Raw genomic sequence first — 25,074 nt, 5'->3', positions numbered from 1 at the left:
ACAATTGATCCCCTATACTTGTGGCTCATCAGTGTCTATTATAGTTCATTGTAGCATATGTGATAGTTTTTAGTGAAATTGCTTGTTGATTACAACAAATCATATGGAATTGTGTTCCACATGTAACTAAAGAAAACATGTGAAAGTTGCAGCTAAAGATTAGTTCTCTTGCCAAAAAGTTCAGGTGCAAATTCATATAATGGACATGCCTTGCTTAAAACAAACAGATCGCATTGTGCTCTGCATATCAAATTTGATCAATTGCTAACACATTTGTAGGCAATTTTCAATCCAAACCACAAAATGAAATGACATATTCACTTCTGGCTTTGGTCCAAAAGGCAGCCCCCAACCAACAGAACTGAGGAATACGTCCCACCATGAACATCGTCGGAGCTGCGACAGCGCGCACTGGCGTGGCTAGAGATTGCGTCTGTATTTCCCCAAAGAGGAAGGGATGATGCAGCACAGCTACAGTAAGTATTTCCCTCAGTTATGAAACCAAGGTATCAATCCAGTAGGAGAAGCAAGCAACAATATGTAAACGGTATCTGCACACAAAGAACAAATACTTGCAACCCGACGCGTAAGAGGGGTTGTCAATCCCACCTCGGTAAAAAGATAGATTGGTTTGTATGAGATTGGATAAATAGATCTGAATAAAACACGAAATAAAATAAGTAAAGGAAAAGTGCAACAAGGTATTCTTCGGTTTTTGGAATAATAAATCTGAAAACAAATATGATAAAAGATATATCTGAAAGCAATATGATAAAAGATAGACCCAGAGGCCGTAGATTTCACTAGTGACTTCTCTCTAGAAAATAGCATATGGTGGGTAAATAAATTACGGTTGGACAATTGATAGAAGAACAAACAATTATGACGATATCCAAGGCAATGATTATGAATATAGGCATCACGTCAAAAATTAGTAAACCGAAACAATTCTGCATCTACTACTATTACTTCACACATCGACCGCTATCCAGCATGCATCTAGTGTATTAAGTTCATGGATAAACGGAGTAATGCAATAAGAACGATGACATGATGTAGACAAGATCTATTCATGTAGGAATAGACTCCATCTTGTTATCCTTAATAGCAACGATACATGTGTGCCTTGCTACCCCTTGTATCACTTGGTGAGGACACCGTAAAATCGAACCCATCACAAAGCACCTCTTCCCATTGTAAGAAAAATCAATCTAGTTGGCCTAACTAAACCAAAGATTCGGAGAAGAAATATGAGGCTATAAGTAATCATGCATAAAAGAGATCAAAGAAGACTCAAATAATATTCATGGATATAGATCTGATCATAAACTCGAACTTTCGGATCCCAACAAACACACCGTAAAAAGTCATTACATCAAATAGATCTCCAAGAGACCTTGTATTGAGAATTAAAAAGAGATAATAAGCCATCTAGCTACTGCCTACGGACCCGTAGGTCTCTGGTGAACTACTCACGCATCATTGGAGAGGCGCCAATGAGGATGATGAACCCCTCCATGATCGTGTTCCCCTCCGGCAGTGTGCCGGAATAGGGCTCCACATTGGATCTCGTGGTTCTGAAACTTGCGGTGGCTGGAATTGTGTTTCGTCGACTCCACCAGGGTTGGGCCTGTCTAGAGCGGGGGAGATAGCATACTGTGATCCGGACAGGGAGATGCTTGACATCATCCACGGCGGAGGCGACAGAGGAGGAGCAGGCTTTGAGTATGGGTAGGTGGATGACTTGGATCCTACCCAGTCCGACAACTACCAGCAGCAGTCCTACACCCAAATGACCATGCAACAGTCATACACCCAGACCATTGTGGACACACAGGAACAACAAAATTGGGCCGCCGGACAGCAGCAGCCGGAGGGGGAAGGAGGAGGAAGAGGAGAAGGAGGAAGGGGAGGACGGTGAGATGATGATCCGACTGATACAGTCGGTGATCCAAAGAAGAAGGGTAGAGGAGAAAGCTTGAACATACATGAGTACAAGCTATTGTGCATTGCATGGTTGGCCACTAGCCTTGATCCTCTCCATGCCACGGAGCAAAAGGGCACAACCTTTTGGAACAATATACACATATGGTTCCATGAACACAAACATTTCATGCCCTGCTCTCGACGCGCTCATCCGCAACCATGAATGGAGGTCCCTCAAACATCGATGGTACACCATCCAAGAGGCCGTGTCCCAGTATTGTCGGCACTTGAAGCATTTCATCGAATGGTGGCCTAGCGGTGCACAAATCACCGAGCAAGTAAGTTGATCCCTAGCCGGACATGCATTCTTTTGTTGCTCACTTGCCAGATATGCATAGTTTTGTGATCAGTGGCCGTAGATGCATAGTTTTGTTGATCACTAGCCGGATATGCATTTGTTTTGTTGCTGACTAGCCGGATATGCATTGTTTTGTAGCCTTCTCATGCTTGTTTGGTGTACAAATAAGTTGGAGAAAAAAACTTCACCGTCATGCATTATTGGTTGGAGTTGAATGGGCAACCGAAGTGTAACCTTCTCATAACCAAGTCCGCCGCCCAAGCCAACGAGGAAGAAACAGGTGACCCTACCAACGCAAACCAAGAACCGCGGAAGAAGGTAGAAGAAATTTACGGGGTAAGAATTGGAAGGAGGAGAGGGCGAAGCGAGAAGGTGCGGCGCCCAAGAAGACAAAGAGGTTCGAGGACATCTTGTCGAAGGAGGGATGTGTGAGGAGCTCGGACCTCAAGGAGGAGAAAAAGGCGCAGATGTTCAAATTGTTGATGGGGCGACAGACAAGAAACTCAAGCTCGTAGAGAGGTGGACCATGATCGAAGGAAGGAAGGCCGCGCTCGAGAAAAAGAAGTTAAAGATCGCCGCCAATGCGGAGGACAGATGTTGACATTGAATGTGGATGCTTTGGATGCCGACGCAAGAATGATCGTGCAATCCGTCCGCTACTAGATGTTGTAGCGAAGAAGGATCAGTTGGCGGTGGCGGAGAATGAGGACACGATGGAGGCAATGGAGGAGGAGGCCGAGGTTGAAGGAAATATGCCCTAGAGGCAATAATAAAGTTATTATTTATTTACTTATATCATGATAAATGTTTATTATTCATGCTAGAATTGTATTAACCGGAAACATAATACATGTGTGAATACATAGACAAACAGAGTGTCACTAGTATGCCTCTACTTGACTAGCTCGTTGATCAAAGATGGTTAAGTTTCCTAACCATTGACATGGGTTGTCATTTGATTAACGGGATCACACCATTAGGAGAATGATGTGATTGACTTGACCCGTTCCGTTAGCTTAGCACCCGATCATTTAGTATGTTGCTATTGCTTTATTCATGACTTATACTATGACTATGAGATTATGCAACTCCCGTTTACCGGAGGAACACTTTGTGTGCTACCAAACATCACAACGTAACTGGGCGATTATAAAGGTGCTCTACAGGTGTCTCTGAAGGTACTTGTTGGGTTGGCGTATTTCGAGATTAGGATTTGTCACTCCGATTATCGGAGAGGTATCTCTGGGCCCTCTCGGTAATGCACATCACTTAAGCCTTGCAAGCATTGCAACTAATGCGCTAGTTGCAGGATGATGTATTACGGAACGAGTAAAGAGACTTGCCGGTAACGAGATTGAACTAGGTATTGAGATACCGATGATCGAATCTCGGCCAAGTAACATACCGATGACAAAGGGAACAACGTATGTTGTTATGCGGTCTGACTGATAAAGATCTTCGTAGAATATGTGGGAGCCAATATGAACATCCAGGTTCCGCTATTGGTTATTGACCGGAGACATGTCTCGGTCATGTCTACATAGTTCTCGAACCCGTAGGGTCCGCACGCTTAACGTTTCGATGACAGTTATATTATGAGTTTATATGTTTTGATGTACCGAAGGTTGTTCGGAGTCCGGGAAGTGATCACGGACATGAAGAGGAGTCTCAAAATGGTCGAGACATGAAGATTGATATATTGGAAGCCTATGTTTGGATATCGGAAGTGTTCCGGGTGAAATCGGGATTTTACCAGAGTGCCGGGAGGTTACCGGAACCTCTCGGGGACTTAATGGGCCTTGGTGGAAAGAGAGGAGAGACGGCCAGGTCATGGGCCGCGCCCCCTCCCCCCTAGTCTGAATAGGACAAGGAGAGGGGGGCGGTGCCCCCCCTCCTTCTTCTCCTCCACCTCTTTCCCCTCTCTCTCCTAGTCCAACAAGGAAAAGGGAGGAGTCCAACTCCCAGTAGGAGTAGGACTCCTCCTGGCACGCCCCTCTCTAGGCCGGACGCACCCCCCCCCTTGCTCCTTTATATACGGGGGCAGGGGCACCCCATAGACACAACAATTGATCGTTTGATCTTTTAGCAGTGTGCGGTGCCCCCCTCCACCATAGTCCACCTCGATAATACTGTAGCGGTGCTTAGGCGAAGCCCTGCGTCGGTAGAACATCATCATCGTCACCACGCCGTCGTGCTGACGAAACTCTCCCTCAACACTCGGCTGGATCGGAGTTTGAGGGACGTCATCAGGCTGAATGTGTGCTGAACTCGGAGGTGCCGTACGTTCGGTACTTGATCGGTCGGATCGTGAAGACGTACGACTACATTAACCGCGTTGTGCTAACGCTTCCGCTTTCGGTCTACGAGGGTACGTGGACAACACTCTCCCCTCTCGTTGATATGCATCACCATGATCTTGCGTGTGCGTAGTAAAATTTTTGAAATTACTACGTTCCCCAACAGTGGCATCCGAGCCAGGTTTTATGCGTAGATGTCATATGCACGAGTAGAACACAATTGAGTTGTGGGCGATATAAGTCATACTGCTTACCAGCATGTCATACTTTGGTTCGGCGGTATTATTGGATGAAGCGGCCCGGACCGACATTACGCGTACGCTTACGCGAGACTGGTTCTGCCGACGTGCTTTGCACACAGGTGGCTGGCGGGTGTCGGTTTCTCCGACTTTAGTTGAACCGAGTGTGGCTACGCCCGGTCCTTGCGAAGGCTAAAACAGCACCAACTTGACAAACTGTCGTTGTGGTTTTGATGCGTAGGTAAGAACGGTTCTTGCTAAGCCCGTAGCAGCCACGTAAAATTTGCAACAACAAAGTAGAGGAGGTCTAACTTGTTTTTGCAGGGCATGTTGTGATGTGATATGGTCAAGACATGATGCTATATTTTATTGTATGAGATGTTCACGTTTTGTAACCGAGTTATCGGCAACTGGCAGGAGCCATATGGTTGTCGCTTTATTGTATGCAATGCAATCGCCTTGTAATGCTTTACTTTATCACTAAGCGGTAGCGATAGTCGTGGAAGCATAAGATTGGCGAGACGACAACGATCCTACGATGGAGATCAAGGTGTCGCGCTGGTGACGATGGTGATCATGACGGTGCTTCGGAGATGGAGATCACAAGCACAAGATGATGATGGCCATATCATATCACTTATATTGATTGCATGTGATGTTTATCTTTTATGCATCTTATCTTGCTTTGATTGACGGTAGCATTATAAGATGATCCCTCACTAAATTATCAAAGTATAAGTGTTCTCCCTGAGTATGCATCATTGCGAAAGTTCTTCGTGCTGAGACACCACGTGATGATCGGGTGTGATTGGCTCTACGTCAAATACAACGGGTGCAAAATAGTTGCACACGCGGAATACTCGGGTTAAACTTGACGAGCCTAGCATATAACAGATATGGCCTCGGAACACGGACACCGAAAGGTCGAGCGTGAATCATATAGTAGATATGATCAACATAGTGATGTCCACCATTGAAACTACTCCATCTCACGTGATGATCGGACATGGTTTAGTTGATATGGTTCACGTGATCACTTAGAGGATTAGAGGGATGTCTATCTAAGTGGGAGTTCTTAAATAATATGATTAATTGAACTTAAATTTATCATGAACTTAGTACCTGATAGTATCTTGCTTGTCTATGTTGATTGTAGATAGATGGCTCGTGTTGTTGTTCCGTTGAATTTTAATGTGTTCCTTGAGAAAGCAAAGTTGAAAGATGATGGTAGCAATTACACGGAGTGGGTCCGTAACTTGAGGATTATCCTCATTGCTGCTCAGAAGAATTATGTCCTGGAAGCACCGCTGAGTGCCAGGCCTGCTGCTGATGCAACTGACGACGTTAAGAACGGATGGCAGAGCAAAGCTAATGACTACTTGATAGTTCAGTGTGCCATGCTTTACGGCTTAGAACCGGGACTTCAACGACGTTTTGAACGTCATGGAGCATATGAGATGTTCCAGGAGTTGAATTTAATATTTCAAGCAAATGCCCGGATTGAGAGATATGAAGTCTCCAATAAGTTCTACAGCTGCAAGATGGAGGAGAATAGTTCTGTCAGTGAACATATACTCAGAATGTCTGGGTACCATAATCACTTGACTCGGCTGGGAGTTAATCTTCCGGTTGATAGTGTCATTGACAGAGTTCTTCAATCACTGCCACCAAGCTACAAGAGCTTCGTGATGAACTATAATATGCAAGTGATGGATAAGACAATTCCCGAGCTCTTCGCAATGCTAAAGGCAGCGGAGGTAGAAATCAAGAAGGAGCATCAAGTGTTGATGGTCAATAAGACTACCAGTTTCAAGAAAAGGGCAAAGGGAAGAAGAAGGGGAACCTCAAGAAGAACAGCAAGAAAGTTGCTGCTCAAGAGAAGAAACCCAAGTCTGGACCTAAGCCTGAGACTGAGTGCTTCTACTGCAAGCAGACTAGTCACTGGAAGCGGAACTGCCCCAAGTATCTGGCGGATAAGAAGGATGGCAAGGTGAACAAAGGTATATGTGATATACATGTTATTGATGTGTACCTTACTAATGCTCGCAGTTGCACCTGGGTATTTGATACTGGTTCTGTTGCTAATATTTGCAACTCGAAACAGGGGCTACGGATTAAGCGAAGATTGGCTAAGGACGAGGTGACGATGCGCGTGGGAAATGGCTCCAAAGTCGATGTGATCGCAGTCGGCACGCTACCTCTACATCTACCTTCGGGATTAGTATTAGACCTAAATAATTGTTATTTGGTGCCGGCGTTGAAAATGAACATTATATCTGGATCTTGTTTGATGCGAGACGGTTATTCATTTAAATCAGAGAATAATGGTTGTTCTATTTATATGAGTAATATCTTTTATGGTCATGCACCCTTGAAGAGTGGTCTATTTTTGCTGAATCTCGATAGTGGTGATACACATATTCATAATATTGAAGCCAAAAGATGTAGAGTTGATAATGATAGTGCAACTTATTTGTGGCACTGCCATTTAGGTCATATCAGAGTAAAGCGCATGAAGAAACTCCATACTAATGGACTTTTGGAACCACTTGATTATGAATCACTTGGTACTTGCGAACCGTGCCTCATGGGCAAGATGACTAAAATGTCGTTCTCCGGTATTATGGATCGAGCAACAGATTTGTTGGAGATCATACATACAGATGTATGTGGTCCGATGAATGTTGAGGCTCGTGGCGGATATCATTATTTTCTCACCTTCACAGATGATTTAAGCATATATGGGTATATCTACTTAATGAAACATAAGTCTGAAATGTTTGAAAAGTTCAAAGAATTTCAGAGTGAAGTTGAAAATCATCGTAACAAGAAAATAAAGTTTCTACGATCTGATCGTGGAGGAGAATATTTGAGTTATGAGTTTGGTCTTCATTTGAAACAATGCAGAATAGTTTTGCAACTCACGCCACCCGGAACACCACAGCGTAATGGTGTGTCCGAACGTCGTAATCGTACTTTACTAGATATGGTGTGATCTATGATGTCTCCTACTGATTTACCGCTATCATTTTGGGGTTATGATTTAGAGACGGCCGCATTCACATTAAATAGGGCACCATCGAAATCCGTTGAGACGACGCCTTATGAACTGTGGTTTGGCAAGAAACCAAAGTTGTCATTTCTGAAAGTTTGGGGTTGCGATGCTTATGTGAAAAAGCTTCAACCTGATAAGCTCGAACCCAAATCGGAGAAATGTGTCTTCATAGGATACCCAAAGGAGACTGTTGGGTACACCTTCTATCACAGATCCGAAGGCAAGACTTTTGTTGCTAAATTCGGAGTTTTTCTAGAGAAGGAGTTTCTCTCGAAAGAAGTGAGTGGGAGGAAAGTAGAACTTGATGAGGTAACTGTACCTGCTCCCTTATTGGAAAGTAGTTCATCACAGAAACCGGTTTTTGCGACACCTACACCAATTAGTGAGGAAGTTAATGATGATGATAATGAAACTTCAGTTCAAGTTGTTACTGAACCTCGTAGGTCAACCAGAGTAAGATCCGCACCAGAGTGGTACGGTAATCCTGTTCTGGAAGTTATGCTACTAGACCATGACGAACCTACGAACTATGAAGAAGCGATGGTGAGCCCAGATTCCGCAAAATGGCTTGAGGCCATGAAATCTGAGATAGGATCCATGTATGAGAACAAAGTGTGGACTTTGGTTGACTTGCCTATTGATCGGCAAGGAATTGAGAATAAATGGATCTTCAAGAAGAAGACTGACGCTAACGGTAATGTTACTGTTTATAAAGCTCGACTTGTTGCGAAAGGTTTTCGACAAGTTCAAGGGATTGACTATGATGAGACCTTCTCACCCGTAGTGATACTTAAGTCTGTCCGAATCATGTTAGCAATTGCCGCATTTTATGATTATGAAATTTGGCAGATGGATGTCAAAACTGCATTCCTGAATGGATTTCTGGAAGCAGAGTTGTATATGATGCAACCAGAAGGTTTTGTCGATCCAAAGGGAGCTAACAAAGTGTGCAAGCTCTAGCGATCCATTTATGGACTAGTGCAAGCCTCTCGGAGTTGGAATAAACGCTTTGATAGTGTGATCAAAGCATTTGGTTTTATACAGACTTTTGGAGAAGCCTGTATTTACAAGAAAGTGAGTGGGAGCTCTATAACATTTCTAATATTATATGTGGATGACATATTGTTGATTGGAAATGATATAAAATTTATGGATAGCATAAAGGGATACTTGAATAAGAGTTTTTCAATGAAATACCTCGGTGAAGCTGCTTACATATTGGGCATCAAGATCTATAGAGATAGATCAAGACGCTTAATTGGACTTTCACAAAGCACATACCTTGACAAAGTTTTGAAGAAGTTCAAAATGGATCAAGCAAAGAAAGGGTTCTTGCCTGTATTACAAGGGGTGAAGTTGAGTAAGACTCAATGCCCGACCACTGCAGGAGATAGAGAGAAAATGAAAGATGTTCCCTATGTTTCAACCATAGGCTTTATCATGTATGCAATGTTGTGTACAAGACTTGATGTGTGCCTTGCTATAAGTCTAGCAGGGAGGTACCAAAGTAATCCAGGAGTGGATCACTGGACAGCGGTCAAGAACATCCTGAAATACCTGAAAAGGACTAACGATATGTTTCTCGTTTATGGAGGTGACAAAGAGCTCATCGTAAACGGTTACGTTGATGCAAGCTTTGACACTGATCCGGACGATTCTAAATCGCAAATCGGATACGTGTTTACATTGAACGGTTGAGCTGTCAGTTGGTGCAGTTCTAAACAAAGCGTTGTGGCGGGATCTACGTGTGAAAGCGGAGTACATAGCTGCTTCCGAAGCAGCAAATGAAGGAGTTTGGATGAAGGAGTTCATATCCGATCTAGGTGTAATACCTAGTGCATCGGGTCCAATGATAATCTTTTGTGACAATACTGGTGCAATTGCCTTGGCGAAGGAATCCAGATTTCACAAGAGAACCAAGCACATCAAGAGACGCTTCAATTCCATCCGGGATTTAGTCTAGGTGGGAGACATAGAAATTTGCAAGATACATACGGATCTGAATGTTACAGACCCGTTGACTAAGCCTCTTCCACGAGCAAAACATGATCAGCACCAAGACTCCATGGGTGTTAGAATCATTACTGTGTAATCTAGATTATTGACTCTAGTGCAAGTGGGAGACTGAAGGAAATATGCCCTAGAGGCAATAATAAAGTTATTATTTATTTCCTTATATCATGATAAATGTTTATTATTCATGCTAGAATTGTATTAACCGGAAACATAATACATGTGTGAATACATAGACAAACAGAGTGTCACTAGTATGCCTCTACTTGACTAGCCCGTTGATCAAAGATGGTTAAGTTTCCTAACCATTGACATGGGTTGTCATTTGATTAACGGGATCACACCATTAGGAGAATGATGTGATTGACTTGACCCATTTCGTTAGCTTAGCACCCGATCGTTTAGTATGTTGCTATTGCTTTCTTCATGACTTATACATGTTCCTATGACTATGAGATTATGCAACTCCCGTTTACCGGAGGAACACTTTGTGTGCTACCAAACGTCACAACGTAACTGGGTGATTATAAAGGTGCTCTACAGGTGTCTCTGAAGGTACTTGTTGGGTTGGCGTATTTCGAGATTAGGATTTGTCACTCCGATTGTCGGAGAGGTATCTCTGGGCCCTCTCGGTAATGCACATCACTTAAGCCTTGCAAGCATTGCAACTAATGAGCTAGTTGCAGGATGATGTATTACGGAATGAGTAAAGAGACTTGCCGGTAACGAGATTGAACTAGGTATTTGTTGGAAATATTCCCTAGAGGTAATAATAAAATGGTTATTATTATATTTCCTTGTTCATGAAAATCGTTTATTATCCATGCTAGAATTGTATTGATAGGAAACTCAGATACATGTGTGGATACATAGACAACACCATGTACCTAGTAAGCCTCAAGTTGACTAGCTCATTGATCAATAGATGGTTACGATTTCCTGACCATGGACATTGAATGTCGTTGATAACGGGATCACATCATTAGGAGAATGATGTGATGGACAAGACCCAATCCTAAGCCTAGCACAAAGATCGTGTAGTTCGTATGCTAAAGCTTTTCTAATGTCAAGTATCATTTCCTTAGACCATGAGATTGTGCAATTCCCGGATACCGTAGGAGTGCTTTGGGTGTGCCAAACGTCACAATGTAACTGGGTGGCTATAAAGGTTCACTACAGGTATCTCTGAAAGTGTCTGTTGGGTTGGCACGAATCAAGACTGGGATTTGTCACTCCGTGTAAACGGAGAGGTATCTCTAGGCCCACTCGGTAGGACATAATCATAATGTGCACAATGTGATCAAGGAGTCGATCATGGGATGATGTGTTACGGAACGAGTAAAGAGACTTGGCGGTAACGAGATTGAACAAGGTATCGGCATACCGACGATCGAATCTCGGGCAAGTATCGTACCGCTAGACAAAGGGAATTGAATACGGGATTGATTGAATCCTCGACATCGTGGTTCATCCGATGAGATCATCGTGGAACATGTGGGAGCCAACATGGGTATCCAGATCCCGTTGTTGGTTATTGGCCGGAGAGGTGTCTCGGTCATGTCTGCATGGTTCCCGAACCCGTAGGGTCTACACACTTAAGGTTCGATGACGCTAGGGTTATAAGGAATAGATATACGTGGTTACCGAATGTTGTTCGGAGTCCCGGATGAGATCCCATACATCACGAGGAGTTCCGGAATGGTCCGGAGGTAAAGATTTATATATGGGAAGTCCTGTTTTGGTCACCGGAAAAGTTTCGGGTGCTATCGGTAACGTACCGGGACCACCGGGAGGGTCCCGGGGGTCCACCAGGTGGGGCTATCTGCCCCAGAGGGCTGCGTGGGCCAAGTGTGAAAGGGGACCAGCCCCAGGTGGGCTGGTGCGCCCCCACCAGGGCCCAAGGAGAAGAGAGAAGGGAAAAGGGGGAAACCCTAGGCTCAGATGGGCCTAAGGCCCACCTAGTGGTGCGCCCCCCCTCTCTCCCCCCTTGGCCGCCCCCTAGATGGGATCTAGGGCTGGCCGCCACCCCTAGGGGTGGAAACCTAGGTGGGGGCGCAGCCCCTCCCTTTCCCCTATATATAGTGGGGGTTTTGGGCTGCCATAGACACGAGAACATCTCCTTCTTGGCGCAGCCCTACCCCTCTCCCTCCTTGTCTCTTGCGGTGCTTGGCGAAGCCCTGCTGGAGTACCATGCTCCTCCACCACCACCACACCGTCGTGCTGCTTCTGGATGGAGTCTTCCCCAACCTCTCCTTCTCCCCTTGCTGGATCAAGGCGTAGGAGACGTCACCGGGCTGTACGTGTGTTGAACACGGAGGTGCCGTCCGTTCGGCACTAGGATCATCTGTGATTTGGATCACGACGAGTACGACTCCATCAACCCCGTTCACTTGAACGCTTCCGCTTAGCGATCTACAAGGGTAGGTAGATGCACTCTCCTTCCCTCGTTGCTAGATTACTCCATAGATTGATCTTGGTGATGCGTAGAAAATTTTGAATTTCTGCTACATTCCCCAACAGTGGCATCATGAGCTAGGTCTATGCGTAGTTTCTATGCACGAGTAGAACACAAGTTGTTGTGGGCGTCGATTTTGTCAATTTACTTGCCGTTACTAGTCTTATCTTGATTCGGCAGCATCGTGGGATGAAGCGGCCCGGACCGACCTTACACGTACTCTTACGTGAGACTAGTTCCACCGACTGACATGCACTAGTTGCATAAGGTGGCTAGCGGGTGTCTGTCTCTCCCACTTTAGTCGGATCGGATTCGATGAAAAGGGTCCTTATGAAGGGTAAATAGAAATTGGCATATCACGTTGTGGTTTTGGCGTAGGTAAGAAACGTTCTTGCTAGAAACATATAGCAGCCACGTAAAAACTTGCAACAACAATTAGAGGACGTCTAACTTGTTTTTGCAGCATATGCCTTGTGATGTGATATGGCCAAAAGGATGTGATGAATGATATATGTGATGTATGAGATTGATCATGTTCTTGTAATAGGAATCACGACTTGCATGTCGATAAGTATGACAACCGGCAGGAGCCATAGGAGTTGTCTTAATTTATTTATGACCTGCGTGTCAACATAAACGTCATGTAATTACTTTACTTTATTGCTAAAGCGTTAGCCATAGTAGTAGAAGTAATAGATGACGAGACAACTTCAAGAAGACATGATGATGGAGATCATGATGATGGAGATCATGGTGTCATGGCGGTGACAACGATGATCATGGAGCCCCGAAGATGGAGATCAAAAGGAGCAAAATGATATTGGCCATATCATGTCACTATTTGATTGCATGTGATGTTTATCATGTTTCACATCTTATTTGCTTAGAACGACGGTAGCTTAAATAAGATGATCCCTCACTAAAATTTCAAGAAAGGTGTTCCCCCTAACTGTGCACCATTGCGAAGGTTCGTTGTTTCGAAGCACCACGTGATGATCGGGTGTGATAGATTCTAACGTTCGAATACAACGGGTGTAAGCCAGATTTACACAGCAAAAACACTTAGGTTGACTTGACGAGCCTAGCATGTACAGACATGGCCTCGGAACACGAAAGACCGAAAGGTCGAGCATGAGTCGTATAGAAGATACGATCAACATGAAGATGTTCACCGATGTTGACTAGTCCGTCTCACGTGATGATCGGACACGGCCTAGTTGACTCGGATCATGTTTCACTTAGATGACTAGAGGGATGTCTATCTGAGTGGGAGTTCATTAAATGAACTCCATTATCATGAACATAGTCTAAATTGTCTTTGCAAATATGTTGTAGATAAATAGCTCATGTTGTAGCTCCCTGTTTCAATACGTTCCTAGAGAAAGACCAAGTTGAAAGATATTGTAAGCACTGATGCGGACTAGGTCCGTAGTCCGAGGAGTGTCCTCACTGCTACACAGAAGGCTTACGTCTTTGATGCACCGCTCGATGTGCAAACCCCTACAACATCGTCTGTGGATGTTGTGAACACCTGATAGACACATCCTGATGACTACTTGATAGTTTAGTGCACCATACTTTACGGCTTAGAATCGGGATTCCAATGACGTTTTGAACGCCATAGAACATATGAGATGTTCCAAGAGCTGAAATTGGGATTTCAGGCTCATGCCCGTGTTGAGAGGTGTGAGACCTCTGACAAGTTCTTTTGCCAACAAGATGGAGGAGAATAGCTCATCTAGTGAGCATGTGCTCAGAATGTCTGGGTGCTACAATCACTTAAATCAAGTGGGAGTTAAACTTCCAGATAAGATAGTGATTGATAGAGTTCTCTAGCCACTATCACTAAGCTACTAGATCTTCGTGATGAACTATGACATGCAAGGGATGGAGTTGATCCCGGAGCTGTTCACGGTGCTTAAGACCGCAAAAGGTAGAAATCAAGAAGGAGCATCAAGTGTTGATGGTTTAACAAGACCACTGGTTTCAAGAAGGGCAAGGGCTAGAAGGGAAACTTCATGGATGGCAAACCAGTTGCCGCTCTAGTGAAGGAACCCGAGGTTGAACCCAAACCCGAGACTAAGTGCTTCTATTGTAAGGGGAATGGTCACTGGTAGCGGAATTACCCCAAATGCATGGTAGATAAGAAGGCTGGCAAGTTCAACAAAGTATATACGTGTTATTAATGTGTACCTCGCTAGTACTCCTGGTAGCACCTGGGTATTGGATACCGGTTCAGTTACTATTATTGGTGACTTGAAGCAAAAGCTACCGACTAAACAGAGACTGGCTGAGGGTGAGGTGACGATGTGTGTTGGAAGTGTTTCCAAAGTTGATGAGATCACCATCGCACGCTCCATCTGCCTTCGGGATTAGTATTGAACCTAGATAAATGTTATCAGGTGTCTACGTTGAGCATGAATATGATTAGATCATGTTCATTGCAATACGGTCATTCATTTAAGTTAGAGAATAATGGTTATTCTGTTTACATGAATGATACCTTTCATGGTCATGCACCCTATGTGAATGGTTCATTGAATCTCGGTCATGGTAATACACATGTTCACGCCAAAAGATGTAGAGTTAATAATGATAGTACCACTTTCTCGTGGCACTGCCGCTTAGGTCATATTGGCGTAAGATGCATGAACAAACTCCATGTCGATGGATGTTTGGAGTCACTTGATTTTGAATCGCTTGACACATGCGAGCCATGCCTCATGGGAAGGATGACTAAGACCCCGTTTTCAGGTACAATGAAACAGGCAAGTGACTTGTTGGAGATCATGCATGCTGATGCGTGTGATCCAATGAGAATTGAAGGGTGCGGTGGATATCGCTATTTTCTCATCTTCACTGACGATTTGAGTAGATATAGGTATATTTACTTAATGAAGCACAAGTCTGAAATGTTTGAAAAGTTCAAGCGATTTCAGAGTGAAGTTAAGAATCATCATAACAAGAAGATCAAACTCCTACGATTTGATCAATGAGAATATCTGAGTTATGAGTTTGGCAAACACTTAAGACATTGTGGAATTGTTTCACAGTTGAAGCCACCTGGAACACCACTGGGTTATGGTGTGTCCGGACATCGTAATCGAACCTTATGAGATATGGTGCGATCTATGATGTCTCTTATCAATCTACCGTTTTCATTTTGAGGTTATGCGTTAGAGACAGCTGCATTCACTTTAGATAGGACACCATCTAAGTCCGTTGAGACGATGCCATAAGAACATTGGTTTGGCAAGAAACCAAAGTTGTCGTTTCTTAACGTTTGGGGATGAGATGCTTAAGGCTTCAGTCGGAGAAGCTCGAACCCAAAGCGGACAAACACATCTTCATAGGATACCCAAAGGTGACAGTAGGGTATACCTTCTATCTCAGATCCAAGGGCAAATTGTTTGTCGCTAAGAACGGGTCCTTTCTCGAGAAGGAGTTTCTCTCGAAAGAATTGAGTGGGAGGAAGATAGAACTTGATGAGGTTGTTGAACCTTTATTTCAACCAGAAAGTGATGCAACACAGAAAGATGTTTTCTGTGGCACCTATGTCTGTTGAATAGGAAGTTAATGATAGTGATCATGAAGCTTCAGATCAAGTTGCTATCGAACATCGTAGGTCGACAAGGATATGTACTACTCCTGAGTGGTACGGTAATCCTGTCTAAGATATCATGTTGTTAGACAACAATGAACCTACGAGCTATGGAGAAGCGATGGTGGGCCCATATTCCGACAAATGGTTAGAAGCCATGAAATCCGAGATAGGATCCATGTATGGACTTTGGTGGACTTGCCCGATGATCGGCAAGCCATTGAGATAAATGGATCTTTAAGAAGAAGACGGACGTGGGCGGTAATGTTACCGTCTATGAAGCTCGACTTGTGGGAAAGAGTGTTTTCACAAGCTCAAGGAGTTGACTACGATGAGAATTTCTCACCCGTAGCGATGCTTAAGTCCGTTGGAATCATGTTAGCATTAGCTGTATTTTTCGATTATGAAATCTTACAGATGGATGTCAAAACAAGTTTTATTACCAAGTTTTCGTAAGAAAAATTGTATGTGATACAATAAAAGTTTTTGACGATCCTAAGGATGCTAAAAGGTATGCTGGCTCCAGCAATCCTTCTATGGACTAGAGCAAGCATCTCGGAGTCGGAATATATGCTTTGATGGAGTAATCAAAGCTTTTAGGTTTATACAATGTTTGTTAGGAACTTGTATTTACAAGAAAGTGAGTGGGAGCACTACAATATTTCTGATAAGTATATGTGGATGACATATTGTTGATCTGAAATAATGTAGAATTTCTGGAAAGCATAAACGGTTGTTTGAAGAGTGATTTTCAAAGGAAGACCTGGATAAAGCTGCTTACATATTGGGCATCAAGATCTATAGAAATAGATCAAGACGCCTGATGATACTTTCAAAGAACGCACACCTTGACATGTTTTTGAAAGAGTTCAAAATAGATCAGTCAAAGAAGGGGTTCGTACCTGAGTTGTAAGGTGTGAAGTTGAGTAAGACTCGAAGATTAACCACGGCAGAAGAAAGAGGAAGGACAAAGATCGTCCCCTATGCTTTTGTCATAGGCTCTATACGGTATGCCATGCTGAGTACCGCACCAGATGTGTGACTTGCCACATGTCTGGCAAGAGGGTACAAAGGTGATCTAGGAGTAGATCACCAGATAGCGGTCAAAATTATCCTTAGAGGAATAAGGAAACGTTTCTCGGTTATGGAGGTGATAAAGAGTTCGACGTAAAGAGTTACGTCGATGCAAGCTTAACACCTATCCGGATAGCTCTGAGTAGAGATACCGAATACGTATAATGGAGCAACAATTTGGAATAGCTCCAAGTGAAATGTGGTAGCAACATCTACGATATGACATAAAGTTTTGCGAAATACATAGGGATCTGAATATGGCAAGACCCGTTGACTACAACCTCTCTCACAAGCATAACATGATCAAACCCAGAACTCTTTGAGTGTTAATCACATAGTGATGTGAACTAGATCATTGAGTCTAGTAGACTCTTGGATGTTGGTCACATGGCGATGTGACCTGTGAGTGTTAATCACATGGCGATGTGAACTAGATTATTGACTCTAGTGCAAGTGGGAGACTGTTGGAAATATGCCCTAGAGGCAATAATAAATTGGTTATTATTACATTTCCTTGTTCATGATAATCATTTATTATCCATGCTAGAATTGTATTGATAGGAAACTCAGATACATGTGTGGATACATAGACAACACCATGTCCCTAGTAAGCCTCTAGTTGACTAGCTCATTGATCAATAGATGGTTACGGTTTCCTGACCATGGACATTGGATGTCGTTGATAACGGGATCACATCATTAGGAGAATGATGTGATGGACAAGACCCAATCCTAAGCCTAGCACAAAGATCGTGTAGTTCGTATGCTAAAGCTTTTCTAATGTCAAGTATCATTTCCTTATACCATGAGATTGTGCAACTCCCGGATACCGTAGGAGTGCTTTGGGTGTGCCAAACGTCGCAACGTAACTGGGTGGCTATAAAGGTTCACTACAGGTATCTCCGAAAGTGTCTGTTGGGTTGGCACGAATCGAGACTGGGATTTGTCACTCCGTGTAAACAGAGAGGTATCTCTGGGCCCACTCGGTAGGACATCATCATAATGTGCACAATGTGATCAAGGAGTTCATCACGGGATGATGTGTTACGGAACGAGTAAAGAGACTTGCCGGTAACGAGATTGAACAAGGTATCGGGATACCGACGATCAAATCTCGGGCAAGTATCGTACCGCTAGACAAAGGGAATTGAATACGTGATTGATTGAATCCTCGACATCGTGGTTCATCTGATGAGATCATCGTGGAACATGTGGGAGCCAACATGGGTATCCAGATCCCGCTGTTGGTTATTGGCCGGAGAGGTGTCTCGGTCATGTCTACATGGTTCCCGAACCCGTAGGGTCTACACACTTAAGGTTCGATGATGCTAGGGTTATAAGGAATAGATATACGTGGTTACCGAATGTTGTTCGGAGTCCCGGATGAGATCCCGGACATCACGAGGAGTTCTGGAATGGTCCGGAGGTAAAGATTTATATATGGGAAGTCCTGTTTTGGTCACCGGAAAAGTTTCGGGTGCTATCGGTAACGTATCGGGACCACCGGGAGGGTCCCGGGGGTCCACCAGGTGGGGCTACCTGCCCCAGAGGGCTGCGTGGGCCAAGTGTGAAAGGGGACCAGCCCCAGGTGGGCTGGTGCGCCCCCCACCAGGGCCCAAGGCGAAGAGAGAAGGGAAAAGGGGGAAACCCTAGGCTCAGATGGGCCTAAGGCCCATCTAGTGGTGCGCCCCCCCTCTCTCCCCCCTTGGCCGCCCCCTAGATGGGATCTAGGGCTGGCCGCCACCCCTAGGGGTGGAAACCTAGGTGGGGGCGCATCCCCTCCCTTTCCCCTATATATAGTGGGGGTTTTGGGCTGCCATAGACACGAGAACATCTCCTTCTTGGCGCAGCCCTACCCCTCTCCCTCCTTGTCTCTTGCGGTGCTTGGCGAAGCCCTGCTGGAGTACCACGCTCCTCCACCACCACCACGCCGTCGTGCTGCTGCTGGATGGAGTCTTCCCCAACCTCTCCTTCTCCCCTTGCTGGATCAAGGCGTAGGAGACGTCACCGGGCTGTACGTGTGTTGAACACGGAGGTGCCGTCCGTTCGGCACTAGGATCATCGGTAATTTGGATCACGATGAGTATGACTCCATCAACCCCGTTCACTTGAACGCTTCCGCTTAGCGATCTACAAGGGTATGTAGATGCACTCTCCTTCCCTCGTTGCTAGATTACTCCATAGATTGATCTTGGTGATGCGTAGAAAATTTTGATTTTCTGCTACGTTCCCCAACAGTATTGAGATACCGACGATCGAATCTCGGCCAAGTAACATACCGATGACAAATGGAACAACGTATGTTGTTATGTGGTCTGACTGATAAAGATCTTCATAGAATATGTGGGAGCCAATATGAACATCCAGGTTCCGCTATTGGTTATTGACCGGAGACGTGTCTCGGTCATGTCTACATAGTTCTCGAACCCGTAGGGTCCGCACGCTTAACGTTTCGATGATAGTTATATTATGAGTTTATATGTTTTGATGTACCGAAGGTTGTTCGGAGTACTGGATGTGATTACGGACATGACGAGGAGTCTCGAAATGGTCGAGACATGAAGATTGATATATTGGAAGCCTATGTTTGGATATCGGAAGTGTTTCGGGTGAAATCGGGATTTTACCGGAGTACCGGGAGGTTACCGGAACCTCCCGGGGACTTAATGGGCCTTGGTGGAAAGAGAGGAGAGACGGCCAGGGCATGGGCGTGCCTCCTCCCCCCTAGTCCGAATAGGACAAGGAGAGGGGGGCGGTGCCCCCCCCCTTCCTTCTTCTCCTCCACCTCTTTCCCCTCTCTCTCCTAGTCCAACAAGGAAAAGTGGGGAGTCCTACTCCCGGTAGGAGTAGGACTCCTCCTGGCGCGCCCCTCTCTAGGCCGGCCGCACCCCCCTTGCTCCTTTATATACGGGGGCAGGGGGGCACCCCATAGACACAACAATTGATCGTTTGATCTTTTAGCAGTGTGCGGTGCCCCCCTCCACCATAGTCCACCTCGATAATACTGTAGCGATGCTTAGGCGAAGCCCTGCGTCGGTAGAACAGCATCATCGTCACCACGTCGTCGTGCTGACGAAACTCTTAACACTCGGCTGCATCGGAGTTCGAGGGATGTCATCAGGCTGAACGTGTGCTGAACTCGGAGGTGACGTACGTTCGGTACTTGATCGGTCGGATCGTGAAGACGTACGACTACATCAACCGCATTATGCTAACGCTTCCGCTTTCGGTCTACGAGGGTACGTGGACAACACTCTCCCCTCTCGTTGCTATGTATCACCATGATCTTGCGTGTGTGTAGGAATTTTTTTGAAATTACTACGTTCCCCAACAAAGGTTGTCTGCGCGACGGTGACGACACCTTGATCGTGCAGCAGACGGCTAGGATTGCCGGTCTGTCAGGGCAAAAAATTACACGGACCACCGGACTAATGTACTTTTGGATTGGGGCATGTAAAAACTAAGCATACTTGCATTTTTTTTTGGTTGTGATCGGGCATACGATCTGGTGCCGGTGTGATCTGACCCGCTGTGTGGGCCAGACTAAATTTAATATTGAAAGTGTCCTTTACTGACGGACATATACATATTGGTGTTGGATGACGACCTCCAGCATTTATATCCGCAGACTTATTCCTTGTCCGTGGACGAATGAGGGAGGAAATTTACAGGTCACCCTTATACATAAACCAAAGAGAAAATAGTTGTTTAACCTGACAAAGAAAAACGGCCAAAGCCCTCTACAAGTACATACTCTAATCACCACTGAATGTACTCGTATTGTCTCTCCAAACGGATCCAGTGATTAAGCCAACGCACCGATGTTGTGTGGTTCAATTAGAGAAAAGTTCGGCTTGTTAGAAGGGAGAGAGGGACTTGGTGGAATAGTTCATTGTATTGCTTGAGCCTCGTGGGCATATATATATAGGAGTACATGATCTGCTTGGAGTACAAGGCAAGCCAGAATATTTCCTAGTCTAACCTATGTTTCCTAATACAATCACGTTACTCAACATCACCCCGCAGTCACAACGGTAGCGACGCAGACGGTGAGACTGGAGAAGAATCCGAAGGCAAGCCGACGGACACCCCCCCCCCCCACACACACACACAGTCGTAACGGTCGACGCATCGCGGAGTCGTGGCTGGAGTGGAAACCAACAAGGTTGCTCAAGCAGGCGGTAGCCCTTTGTGTCGTTTGTCGATGTAGCCGAGAGCCGAGCGTGGTGCAGCCGTGGTCGAGGTAGCCGCGCGAAGAATGTTGTGGTCGATGTCGAGTCGGGGAGCCAGTGTCGAGGATGTCGTCGTGGAGCCGCGGGCGCAAGAGGGCGCCGAGTTAGCTGATACGTCCATTTTGCATCATGCTTTTATATCGATATTTATTGCATTATGGGCTGTTATTACACATTATGTCACAATACTTATGCATATTCTCTCTTATTTTACAAGGTTTACATAAAGAGGGAGAATGCCGGCAGCTGGGATTCTGGGCTGGAAAAGGATCAAATATTAGAGACCTATTATGCACAGCTCCGAAAGTCCTGAAACTTCACGAAAGTCATTTTCAGAATATATAAAAAATACTGAGCGCAAGAAGTTCACCAGGGGGGCACACCCTGCCCACGAGGGTGGGGGTGCGCCCTACCCCCTGGGCGCCCCCCTACCTCGTGGGCCCCCTGGTGGCCCTCCGATGGCCATCTTCTGCTATATGGAGTCTTTCGATGAGGAAAAAATCATAAGTCATCTTTCCGAACGAGACTCCGCCGCCACGAGGCGGAACCTTGGCGGAACCAATCTAGGGCTCTGGCGGAGCTGTTCTGTCAAGGAAACTTCCCTCCGAGAGAGGGAAAATCATCGCCATCGTCATCACCAACGCTCCTCTCATCGGGAGAGGGCAATATCCATCAACATCTTCACCAGCACCATCTCCTCTCAAAACCCTAGTTCATCTCTTGTATCCAATTCTTGTCTCCAAGTTCGGGATTGGTACCTGTGGGTTGCTAGTAGTGTTGATTACTCCTTGTAGTTGATGCTAGTTGGTTTATTTGGTGGAAGATCATATGTTCAGATCATATATGCATATTAATACCCCTCTAATTATGAACATGAATATGCTTTGTGAGTAGTTACGGTTGTTCCTGAGGACATGGGAGAAGTCTTGCTATTAGTAGTCATGTGAATTTGGTATTCGTTCGATTTTTTGATGAGATGTATGTTGTCTCTCCTCTAGTGGTGTTATGTGAACGTCGACTACATGAAACTTCACCATTATTTGGGCCTAGAAGAAGGCATTGGGAAGTAATAAGTAGATGATGGGTTGCTAGAGTGACAGAAGCTTAAACCCTAGTTTATGCATTGCTTCGTAAGGGGCTGATTTGGATCCATATGTTTCATGCTATGGTTAGGTTTACCTTAATACTTTTGTTGTAGTTGCGGATGCTTGCAATAGAGGTTAATCATAAGTGGGATGCTTGTCCAAGTAAGGACAGTACCCAAGCACCGGTCCACCCACATACCAAATTATCAAAGTACCGAACGTGAATCATATGATCGTGATGAAAACTAGCTTGATGATATTCCCATGTGTCCTCGGGAGCGCTTTACATCATATAAGAGTTTTTCTAGGCTTGTCCTTTGCTACAAAAAGGATTGGGCCACCTTGCTGCACTTTATTTACTTTTGTTACTTGTTCCTCGTTACCAATTATCTTATCACAAAACTATCTGTTACCTATTATTTCAGTGCTTGCAGAGAATACCTTGCTAAAAACCGCTTATCATTTCCTTCTGCTCCTCGTTGGGTTCGACACTCTTACTTATCGAAAGGACTGTTGGGGAACGTAGCATAAATTCAAAATTTTCCTACGTGTCACCAAGATCTATCTATGGAGTCATCTAGCAACGAGGGAGGAGTGGATCTACGTACCCTTGTAGATCGCGCGCGGAAGCGTTCAAGAGAACGGGGTTGATGGAGTCGTACTCGTCGTCATCCAAATCACCGATGATCCTAGCGCCGAACGGACGGCACCTCCGCGTTCAACACACGTACGGAGCAGCGACGTCTCCTCCTTCTTGATCCAGCAAGGGGGGAGGAGAGGTTGATGGAGATCCAGCAGTACGACGGCGTGGTGGTGGAAGTAGCGGGATTCCAACAGGGCTTCGCCAAGCGCTGTGGGAGGAGGGAGATGTGTCATGGGAGGGAGAGGGAGGCGCCAGGGCTTAGGTGCGGCTGCCCTCCCTTCCCCCCACTATATATAGGGCCAAGGGAGAGGGGGGGCGCAGCCTTGGCCCTTCCTCCAAGGAAGGGTGCGGCCAGGGAGGAGTCCATCCTCCCCAAGGCACCTAGGAGGTGCCTTCCCCCTTTAGGACTCTTTCTTTCCCTTATCTCTTGGCGCATGGGCCTCTTGGGGCTGGTGCCCTTGGCCCATATAGGCCAAGGTGCACACCCTTACAGCCCATGTGGCCCCCAGGGGCAGGTGGACCCCTTTGGTGGATCCCCGGACCCCTTTCGGCACTCCCGGTACAATACCGATAATGCGCGAAACTTTTCCGGCGACCAAGACAAGACTTCCCATATATAAATCTTTACCTCCGGACCATTCCGGAACTCCTCGTGACGTCCGGGATCTCATCCGGGACTCCGAACAACTTTCGGGTTACCGCATACTAATATCTCTATAACCCTAGCGTCACCGAACCTTAAGTGTGTAGACCCTACGGGTTCGGGAGACATGCAGACATGACCGAGATGACTCTCCGGTCAATAACCAACAGCGGGATATGGATACCCATGTTGGCTCCCACATGTTCCACGATGATCTCATCGGATGAACCACGATGTCAAGGACTTAATCAATCCTGTATACAATTCCCTTTGTCTAGCGGTACGATACTTGCCCGAGATTCGATCGTCGGTATCCCGATACCTTGTTCAATCTCGTTACCGGCAAGTCTCTTTACTCATTTCGTAACACATCATCCCATGATCAACTCCTTGATCATATTGTGCACATTATGATGATGTCCTACCGAGTGGGCCCAGAGATACCTCTCCGTTTACACAGAGTGACAAATCCCAGTCTCGATTCGTGCCAACCCAACAGACACTTTCGGAGATACCTGTAGTGTACCTTTATAGCCACCCAGTTACGTTGTGACGTTTGGCACACCCAAAGCACTCCTACGGTATCCGGGAGTTGCACAATCTCATGGTCTAAGGAAATGATACTTGACTAGAAAAGCTTTAGCATACGAACTACATGATCTTGTGCTAGGCTTAGGATTGGGTCTTTGTCCATCACATCATTCTCCTAATGATGTGATCCCGTTATCAATGACATCCAATGTCCATGGTCAGGAAACCGTAACCATCTATTGATCAACGAGCTAGTCAACTAGAGGCTTACTAGGGACATGGTGTTGTCTATGTATCCACACATGTATCTGAGTTTCCTATCAATACAATTCTAGCATGGATAATAACCATTATCATGAACAAGGAAATATAATAATAACTAATTTATTATTGCCTCTAGGGCATATTTCCAAAAAGGACTACGATAGATCCCCTATACTTGTGGGTCATCATTAGCATGGGCGCAGTGGTGTCGAAGTAGTGGTGCGTCGGGAAGAAGACGTTGTTGACGACGCGTCGCGGCGGGTTTGCCAAGCCCGGGGACACATCGTAGACGAAGGCACGCACCGATGTTGCCAGCAGCGGGCATGCGTAGACGAACGAAGACGAAGTTGACGAAGCGCCACACCAGGCTTGCCAGGCCCGGGGAAACGTCATGGACGAAGGCACGCATCGGTGTTGCCAGCACCGGGCATGCATAGACGAGGACCTGCACAAGTTGTACGCCATGTCGGAGGAGTCGGAGAGGCCAGCAGAGAAGGACTCGACGACGGTTGCGGCGTCAATCAGTGCGGAACCGATGTCGCCTGCGGTTGTCGGAGTAGACGAAGTGGTCGGGGTAGATGACGACGACGCTGGCGACGGGCCGGTGCCGGACGAAGACGAAGGAGGTGGACGGGCAGTGGCGGCTATGTGAGTAGCG

The sequence above is a fragment of the Triticum urartu genome, chromosome 6A (assembly GCF_056163025.1).
Source record: "Triticum urartu cultivar PI428250 chromosome 6A, HENAU_Tu73, whole genome shotgun sequence".
NCBI lineage: Eukaryota > Viridiplantae > Streptophyta > Magnoliopsida > Poales > Poaceae > Triticum > Triticum urartu.
Note: the sequence above shows the minus strand (reverse complement) of the source record.